This window comes from Cupressus sempervirens, chromosome 10 (assembly GCF_028749045.1).
Source record: "Cupressus sempervirens isolate cs-2001-9-10 chromosome 10, ASM2874904v1, whole genome shotgun sequence".
Lineage (NCBI taxonomy): Eukaryota > Viridiplantae > Streptophyta > Pinopsida > Cupressales > Cupressaceae > Cupressus > Cupressus sempervirens.
In genome coordinates this window covers 29,385,136-29,396,263 of record NC_143127.1, presented here as the reverse complement: position 1 = coordinate 29,396,263, position 11,128 = coordinate 29,385,136, and positions in this window count along the sequence as shown.

Here is an 11,128-nt window from a genome sequence, read left to right as displayed (position 1 = left end):
CGGCAAGTCAAGCCTGATGAGGTACCCATGTACAAAAAATTCCCCCAAAAGAGAGAGAAAAGAGACTCCCCAAAGAAAATTAGGACTCCAAGTGAGGGGAAGAGGCCCCCACAAAAGATGAAGCATCCTGTACCTCCAGCAAAGCTTGCAAATTTTGTCCAGTAGATCCACTTACATCGAACAAGTTTTCTTCCCTTAGGAAAAGGGACAAGATCCCAAGTGTGGTTCCTCATCAAGGAACTATACTCTTCCTGCATAGCTGTATCCCACTCAAAAATACTAGAAGCCTCATGAAAGGACTGTGGATTTGAGACAGTAGCAATGAAGATATGTAGAGCATCCTGGAATTGTGAATGAGTCTGCTTGGTGGCTGATGGATCCCCAACCCAATCACCTGCAAACTGCAAGGTTTGTCTAGCCCAAAGTGGACCAGAAGATGGAGAATCTAGAGGAGAATTATCAACCTATAAATGATGACTAGGAGAGGAAGGAGGAGAGTCTTCTAAATCACTCTCTACATCAAAAGTGGAGGTAGAAGACTGCTCAAGTGAATCTGACCCATTAGAAGATCTATCATGTATTCCAAGTGACTCCAATGTCAAAGTAGAAGGAAACCCTGTGACCATGCTCTGCTGGTTAAGCTGATGCAAGTAGTGCAAGTTAAGATGGTCAAACCACTCATGCCATAATCTTCTCACATCATTAGAGTGAGTGAGTGAAATAGTCAAAGGAGGATTAGGAACAAAGTGAGAAAACATATACAGTCGTGACTGATGATCTGCTCTCCCAACTGCAACTATAGAATCATTGTGCAACTCACGTATCTCCACTGAATCAAGAGTGAACTCAACCTACTTTCCTAAACCTGTGTGAGTGATTTGGTGTACCAATAGGAGATTAGTTGACAATGAGGGTACACAAGGAACATCATGGAATGTGCCATCCCCCACATCAACAGACCCTCTCCCACACACCTCAACAAGAGTGTTATCACCCATCAAAATAGAAGGCATAGTACATGGCTCCAAGGATGCAAGTTCTTCCTTAGATGAAGCCATGTGGTGTGAAGCACCCAAATCAAGAACCCAAGTGGATGGTGAGGAAGCAACTACAAAAAGGGCCTTGCCCTTTCCTTTCCCCTTGTTGTTTTCTTTTTCTTTGTTAGACCCTTCATTAGAACTTTGTTTGATAGACTCAGGAACACTGATATTATTCTTCTCAAGAATATATGTCAAGTGATCAAGTTGTTTCTGCAAACATTTATGTTCATCATGACTAGGGCTTTCACAATAGGAACATTTGACCTTTTCTTTCTTAGGCTTATTGCCCTTGGAAGATGGTGTATCAATAGTTTCTTTTGAAGAAATCGATATCTGATCCTTCTTCTCCTCGCTATTCTTTTGTTTCTTGTCCTTACTATTGTTGTTACTACTTTGTCCTTGTTGTTCTTTTGTGCCTTGGTTGGTAACCAAGGCATGTGACTTAGAGGACGTAAGAGTGCCCATCTGGATTAGCTTGTCCTATTCTCGAGTGAGATTGATAGCAAAATCATCTAAAGATGGCATGGTGAATTGAGTACGAAGTGCACCCTTAGTAGCATAGAAGGTAGATACAAACACAAAATATTTTGAACTTAGCTTAGAGAGAATACTAAGAATCAGTTGTTCATCTTTCTTTTCAATTCCACATTGTTTTAACTGCAGCCTTAGTGATTTGAATTTGGTGAAGAAATCTTGGATTGTGTTGAAATTGCCTGGACTCAAACTAATTAATTCATTTTCCAACATATGACCCCTCATTGAATCTTGTGTGCCAAATAGTGTTTCTAGCTTTGTCCATACTTCATTTGGTGTATCCAAAGACTCAATGTGAAATAGCAAGTCAAGAGAAACGAACAAACACAATGTTCCAAATGCCTCATCACATTTGTTAAACCACTTAGGCTTATCTTCATCTTTAGCAGGTTCAGTTTCAAGTCCCATAGTTATCCTATTTAATCCAGCTTTCCTTAAGTGAATTGTCATGCGTGATTTCCACTCAAAGTAATTGTATGGAGTTAGGATGGGCATATTTGTTTGATCCATGATGAAGAAATGTAGAGAAGAAATGCTAAAAAGAAGAAAACCCAACCACGACAATGCCCCCCACTTTTTACTCAATCAAAGAACCCCCCAAAGAAATATGATTTGGCACTTTATTTTAGTGCATTTACAACTACCACTAGAAAGAAATACTTAGTGGTCTTGATTTTAATGCATTACAAACCCTCATGAAGAGCATATGCTAAAAGTGAAACTTGGGCACAATAATCAAGGAAATAAATAGCACCACTACGATCTACTTGAAAAATCATGCACTTTCAAAAAAAGAATCGCCTTGATACAAGGTCGTATGAGAAAGTTATCATCCTCTGAAGTTTCTAAAACAAGAACTGTGCACAGTCACGGCTGAGAATCTGCAATTTCTGAAGAATTCATGCATGAAAATCAAAAAAAAACTCCACTAGTGGATAGAGCACAAAAAAAAGGCCAAGTTCATAATAAGAATCATCAAAATCGGAGTCTGTATGAGCAAGAATGAGACATTTGAAAAATGCGTTCAAATCTGTGACTGCCAATGGAGAGGGGTATGGTTGTAGCTTTGCATGCTCGATTCTGCAAAATATACAGCTTGCATGCAAAATCTAAAAAATACCCAGATGGTTTTTCGAGGCTGCAAACAAAACCTAGAAAGCATTTTTCTTGCTGGTGTATAGAAGATGTTGCTGTAGTGTAAATCAGACGCCTTTAACAGTAAAAAATGGCTCCAAAAATCAAAAAATGACCCCAGCAACCAGAATATGATATGCAAATGTTGGATCAGCTTCCTAAGTCCATCAATGGCATGCTGGAACCTACAAAACTGATTGAAAACTTCAAATATGCAAGTTGGTTGTTAGATTTGAGATTGAAACCCCAAAGAAAAACCGTTTTTGTCAAAACTTTTCTGATTTTCAAGATCATCAAAAGATGCAAGAGAAGAGCATACTTCATTTTTCAAAAAACTACAATAAAGTTTACTTGCCCCCCCTCGAATCTCTCAAATAAGGAAACTAAAATCTACTCTTGCACATAGAAAAGCTCTGATACCATGTTAGAATCTGATAAGATTAATAACCCAGAAAACTAGTGCAAAGAGTAAATATCTAAACTATGAATGCAAATGATACAAAATCAAAATAGCATCATAGAGTTAGTCTCCAAGGGAGTAATGCAAATGCTAGAAGTAAAATAACATTAAGAGGATGCAAAAACAAGAGATGCAAATACAAGCCAGGTAGCATGCTTATATAGGCTAGGAAGAGGGAGGAGGTGGCAACACCAACCAATGAGGAGCAACCATCTATCGGACTAAAGATAGCAAAGTATCTTCCCAAGATAGCTAATGGATGCTCACATGTAGGAAGGTGACACCTTACAACCATTCACCTAATAAGATATGCTTTATTAACCTAAGTGAGATTATTAAAAGTGTAGGAAAAACCTAGCAAAATAGGAAAAATAAAAAAACTACACTAACAAACCCCTTCTAGAACATTAGCATTACATTGCTCCAATGTTCAAGACCAAAAATATGTCCTCCAAAATTTCCTCTCTTCTCCTCAACACTTAGTCATCCTTCTGATTTTTGAATAATTCCTGACTAATTTTTATGTTTTCAAAATGACCTCCTACCCCCCTTTTATACATCAAATTTTCCTAAAATAGGCTAAAATAAAAATATATAGGCCTTCTAAAAAATTAACCCTCAAATTTATCCCTTTTTCCATTTTATAAATTTGGCCTTAAACCAAATATGAGGGTTGAAATAGTAACAAAATAACAAAAAGCCTATTTTTTAAAAGGTGGCAATCGGTCTAACAAAACATAAATAGTGATTTTGTTATATATAGTTGAAACTAAAAACGTGGCACAACAGCCACCTAGTGTTTTTTTACTCACCGGGTCGTGGGTTCAACCCCATCTAGTGGCCCCTTTAAACAGAATTGGGCATGGCACACTTTAAATAGAAAATCCCATATATAGCTTTCAAAGCCTTTCGGTGGCCTAACGAAAATGGGCCAATTTTGGTGGCTGATGGTCAGGCGTTCGACCCCAGCCATAGACCTTTAACAAATTTCTCCCTAACATGGATGTAACATCACCTACACTGCCATGTCACCCAATGATGTGTGCCTTTTTCTTTAACCACCTACTTGCTACATGGGCTAATGGAGTGTCGACATGTGTCCCTTACATGTAGTAATGCCATGTGTTAGTCATTGATTGGCTAATATTGACTTTTACTTTCCATGTCATCCACTGACACCATGCTGATGTCATCCATATGGTCATGCCATGTCATCAACCACTTTGGTCAACCAACTTTGACCGAGCATATCTTTTGTGTCTGGGCTTTGATTTTGACAAAATGAAAGTTGCCAGAAAGCTCTCCATGAGACCTTAAATTTGATGCCAACTTCAACTAATTTTGTGGAGTTCAAAATTTTTCCTTTCTGATGGCTTTTGACCCAAGGTTTGACCAACCTTTGACTAGCCATAACTTGAGCACATGGACTCTGTTTTCATCCATTCAAGTTGCATTGGACTCAAAATTTTGAGGACTTCAACATGGTACTGATTATTGGAGTTTTGGAGATACTTCAAATTTTAGTGAAAATATCCTTCAGATTAGTCATACAATACAAGTTACATGTAACATGAAACATGAAACAAATATAATCAAATGAATTAAATTAACATGAAACAAATGTACCTCTACGAAGCTTGTATCACGCCTAGGCTTGGAGTCCCTAGTGAATGTCGATGGTCCAGTAGAGAACTGATGCACATGCATAAATTTTTTTTGTCAATCCTTCATATGATTACTTAATAAATATATGTATTAATTTAAACAATTAAATTGATACATACCTCTAGAATTGTGAACAGGATGAAAAATGGGGCCAGGGGATCTCTACTAGGGTTGTCATCACTCTTACCCTAAATTTTGAACAATGCTAATGCATGATAATTAATTAGTTATTCACAATACATACGAAATGTGGTCAAATTATTTCATTATAATTGTAATTTACTTGTGTGTCAATGCCAAATGTCTGATTCAGGAACTAATCAGTGACTAGCCTATCATCCATACTATCTCCAACATGACTGCCAAATGTCCATAAAGATCCACATGATGTGCACATGTGACCACGACACACAAAAGGCTCCTTAGACTCGTGCAATGAATGAGGGTCTACGTCAAAGCATTAATAGTCCCTAGAGTGCTAGCCTCTACATGTTCCTTCACAACTAAAGGAATAATCACATGCTCACCCTGTGGCTTGACAATAGGTGCCCTAACTACATTAGGGTCACGACATGCCCCTGACCTCTCAAATGATGACCCCCCACCTCTACCCTTAGATTCTAATACATCAAAATAATTGGGGATCTTCCCAATAACAAATTCAGAATACAATTTTTTTAAGAAATACATTGGAACCTCATGATTATTGCAAGGAGAGGCATTAAAGAGCATCCACCATCTATCCCAAAAATTATTTTTAATACCATCATGTATGCACCAATGGACGGGGAACCTTTTATTTGTCTCTCTAACAATATTTTGTTCACCAAGCTTTTTAAACAATGCACAAATGTTACCTTTTGCTATTTTTTGTTTACATCTTGATCTGATAATTTGTTTGCATAATATCTTCTTTGTTCATCCCTCTTAACATGCCAAATATCTAGCTAACCACTAACATAAGCTACATGGGTCATAATGGACTCGATGGAGGATGCTAATTGTGCTCTCATTGGATTGGTTTGTCCATAAGCTTTCAACCTACCAATAAGTGCTTCTAATTCATTTATTATGTTGTCTTATGTGCCATGAGGAGGTCTTCCAATTGGTGCAGGTTGTAGAATTTATTGCTCTTGTTGTGGAGGGTTTTGATTCTCATCTTGTGGAGGGATTTCATTTAGATCTTATGGAGGGTTTTGGTTTTGATCTTGTTGGGGATTTGGCAGATCATTATTCACATTTCTTGAAAAGAAACCAATTGCAATCTAAATAAATAAAAAAATTTAAAGAAAATTTGAAAAAGAACCTACAAAACAATGTAAAAACAAAAGTAAAAAACATATGACATGTTCTCAATCTCGAGCATCGGCAATGAGGAGGCATTTTGAGGAGGCGGGTGGTGAAAGTCTTCAATTCCTTCAACTTGTGTACGTGCTATGAGGAGGAAATCCTTGCAAAATGAAATGAGCTACGGGTTTGTAGCCCATTTATTAAAAAAATTAGTTTTTAAAAGTGCACATGCGCTATAGCGTGTACGCGCTATAGTGCACATGCACAAATGGGGTGTCATGTTTTTGGCACCACAACTTCGTGCACATGCTCTAGAATAATTGTCATAATCATAATGAATTAAACTAGTATAATTATTTAAAAAAATCTAATTTTAACTTTGTTGAATACAACCTAATTAGATAGCTGATTAGGTGAAATCTTGATTACTCCAATAATTACTATTTGTACTCTTGGTTTAATTCAAATAAAAAAAAGTAGGGACAAAATGTGACAATGAAAATTGTAGACTCATGTCATTCCCGATTTATTCTTGCCTAGTTTGATTATAGTGTCTTTTTATGTAATATGGTATTTAAGGATATTTATTTGTTAATTTGAACTCAAGAATGACCATGCTTGGTTATCAAGAACATTCACACAAGAACATCATAGCAATATTAATAGAAGATTACATTGTATCATGCAAGGTTTGTAATAACATCTTAGTAACCTCATTCTTATTGCAAAATCATTGAATTAATCTTTCTAGGGGTTTGAATGTAAATAAATTGATTCTTATAATTTTGTAAGTAGTCTAAAGGTAATCTTGAATGCTATTAATCTTTCTAATAAATCTAAGAATTTGCACTTTTGAAAACAATAATAAATTCGATCAAAATAATAAATAGTTATTCATTGGTTATCAAAAGTAATAAAATATTTCCATTCTATTCATTGCTAAATTTAGGGTTTCCTTACATAGTCTAACATAACCATGATTTAAATTATTGAAATTTATGTATTATTATGTTCATTAAATTTAAATTTCTTAAAAATATTTGTTAAATTTTGTGTATGAGATAGGATTTAATTAGAAAAAGTGAAGGAATTATTTTTTGTTAATCTTTAGAGATGTAATTTTATAATGAATAGACAAAATATACTTCTAGATATAGATTGGAATGTATCTAATTGACTTTTTATTGTTTAAAACAATTATATGCATTTAAAAATATTACATATAAATAAAGATTTGAGATTTTTTTTTTTTGTGAATACATTTTGAAGAAATTAATGATTTCTAAAAATTCATTGACAATATTTTAAAATTCAAAAAATTCAAATCTATATTTATTATTAATAATAGATTATTTACAATCTAACCATTTTAATTCTTAAAATTAATGAGTGCATACATTCTAATCTCAAATTGTCAACCTAATATAAAACTATATTTTTAAAATAGACTGAAGTTAAGTTGTCAAACATTAAGAAATTGATTCTTACCTCATACACATATTGACTTAAAAATTTAACTGAATTTATATTTAATAATAGTAATCATTATCTGGACTGCACAAACAAACTTAATAACAAAATTATTTCTCTTGGCAGGAATTAAAAACTCCCTCAAAGTCTTGATGAGGTATAATTATTACCTAATACCAAAAAGTAGGTTTTAAGGATAAAATTATCTTGCTAAGCACATTATGGTCAATTGTGTAGAAATGATTAAAGAATTTAGATATGACTAAAACTAGTCGCTACGTCACAAGCCACAAAGTGCGTTTTCAGCTTTAGACTAGTGCCTAGTAAAAGCTTTACATAACTTAAGGGATTTACTAACGTTTGCTACTGATTTCTAAGATTTTTTTAAAGTTTTTAATAATTTATTTCATTTCCATGGTATTGTTGAGCATTTTGACTTGGATAATTAATGAATCATTAGTGTGATCTCTCGTGCATTCGCTTTGGCTTGTTGCTTCTTATTTATGCCCACATAAACCACTTTGCAAATTTATTTATTTGAGGATTCTTTATTGAAATTTAAGTAACATTGTGTCTATTAGAGAGAGAACATTGAATAAATTCATTAGAATAAGGAGTTTAAATAAATGTCAATGCAAAAAGGATAAGAGCGTATATTTTGATATGTGAAAAAGGATCTTTTTTTGAAATATGCATTTTTTATTCATTTTACATTTCTAGTATTAGAATTGTGGCATTAATGTTTTATGAAATTTAGAAATGGTCTCCGTTTTATCAAGGCTTAGGACCATGCATAGAGTCTTATTCTACAGAATTGTGGCTTTGCTTCTAGATCTGTGTCCTTGTAATGGGAAATTCAATTCTTTAACAATAAGTTTAACTTATTTACTTAAACTAAGAAATGCTTAAAAATATTAATAGAGATTATTATCGAGAGATATGTAATAGACTAGTCTTGATTTTGGCCATGTTCTTTGAGAGTGATTTGATGATATTATTTAGAACATGTTTAAAGAAGTATGCAAAATCTATGTGTTTATCCTTGTGATTGCAATTGTTGATATAATTATTGGTAGTGGGCCAACATCATTCACAAGGTTTAAGGCATGGCTTAATTGCCTCTTGTGGATTCTATAAGTCTAGTGGTTGTATCGAGCATTGGCAGGTCGATCTTTTGGTGCAATGGTAATTCTAGCTTCTAACAAGTGGTATCAAAGCTTGGCCGCAAGCTCAAATCTATGTAGGTCACCATGAGTGACGTTGGAGGGGGAATATTGGCAGTGGATCAACATCCCTTGTGGGCTTCACAATATGGCTTAATTGCCTCTTGTGGATTATATAAGTCTAGTGGTTGTATCAGGAATTGATAGGGCAATCATTTTGTGCAATCATTAGATGCTAGTTATGGAATCTTACTATTTCTTAGTTCCTATTTCTCTTACCAAAAGTGTAAATAAATGAGGTGTAGGCTACTTAAATGAGTTTACTCAACCAATGAAACTGAAGAGAGGAAATATGATTAGGATCTGTAAATGAAGTATTATAACTAGCAAACAAGGAGTTGTCAAATCCATATACGAGTCATTGTAACCATGCAGTAGTTTGACAAGATATTACAACCATACAAGATTAGTGTAAGACTTGTGATGAGTGAATAGATCTATCAATGTGTGGTATACAACCCTTAGAGAGCCAATATAATAGTAATCATTAAATAAAATGGGTCATATGATATGTTCCCCAAAAATGAGTTTTATCTAAAGTAATGCAATGAGTTGAAGAAGAGAACAAGTAATAAGTAAAAAAATATAATTATTTGATCTCTAGACACATAAAAATTTGTCAAAGATAACACGTGACAAGAATAATAGAATATCAAAATAAAGACTCATTCAAGAACACACAATGAAAGGAAATATGAACTCCCATTAAGACCTCCTATCTATACAATGAGCAAGTGAAGATAGATAATATGCTATATGTAAACATGTGAATAAAAATAAGAATGAAAATTCAATATAATAGCATGTATCAAAGTAGACATTATTAAAAATGATAAAGAAAGTTACATAAAGAGTGTATCCTTAAGTGGAGAATATAGCAACGATGATGTAGATAAGTAAAAATTTAAGATATTTGCTTGTAGACAAGACATTAGTATACATAAAACAAGACCTAGTGTAATGTCTAGCTCTATTAGTTCTTGCCTTTTCTTAGTGATGTTAAATATAGGGTGTTTGTGACTTACCCTATGGATCAATTTAATTTCTTGGCTATTTACAATTGAGGTGTATAGGTCTGGTATTGTGGATTTATATGTAAATATATGATTTTTTATTCATTTACACTCATTTTATGTTTGGTACTACTTCTTGATCTTTAGAATTTTCACTTAAGGAACAATTCATAAGGCTTAAAGATAATGGATTTTAGCCTATGGTACCACCTCCAGGATATTACCCATTATCCCTTCTTCCTTGGGGGGGTGATAGAGAAATAGTGGAAGAAAATAAATTAAAAACTATTCTAACATGGTGCTCTAGAATCTCAATCAAGTTCACAATATAACCCATAACTATTAAAGAATTGCATAAACCCTAAAAGAGATTAAGAATTTAAAATCCTAAGATATAATAAGAATTTGAAGATTATAGAAGATGAAACATAAATAATAAGTGTACCATCCAAAAAAGTTAGCACTTTGGATGCTCAATTTTACCTCATTTTTGTGATTTCTATATGTAATATTTATTATGCTTGAACCTAGCTACCTATTTCCACTTAATTATATATCTACCTCTTCATCCTAACACCCAATTCCAATTTTATCCCACTCTCCAAGTCACATAACATTTGGAATGTTGTATACCCACATATTTTGGCTCAACTTTGAAGTAGGGGCTCATGATGGTGTTTTGGTGAGAAAATAGATCTAGTTGTGGTTGGTCTAGCTTAATTTTTGAATCATAAAATATTTGAAGGGGTATATAAAAATGCTATCCACCCTCATTTTGGTAACAAGAAAAAAAGAGTTCATGATTTTCAATCCATAGGAAAATTCTCAACAACATTCAACCATTCAAGCATTTCTTGAAGCATTTGGTGGGGGGGGGGGGGGTGTTAATCAAAAATATTTTAGACTAAGACCTTTTAACTTATCAAATAAATATTAGCTAAATTAGGAAAAACATGGTGGTAATTAGTACACACTATTATCTTTAACTGGTCTAAAATGCATTTGGTCAAAGGCTTAGTCGTGTTAGGAGGGTACAATAATGCCATTTTAGGAGCAAAACCTATTAGGAGTCATCTATTTTAAGGATTTCCCTCTAACCCTGTTAGGAGATTTTCCCTATTAGGGGTATACTCATTGGAGGATATCTAACTTAGGCTAATGAGTCACCTAGTTAAGAGTTATAATCTTCAGACTATTTAGGATACTTCTCACCTATTAAGAGAAACCCTATTAAGGGATTTATATTTGAGAAGCTATTAGGATTCAAAAAGGAGAGTGATCTAGATTTATCACTTCTCA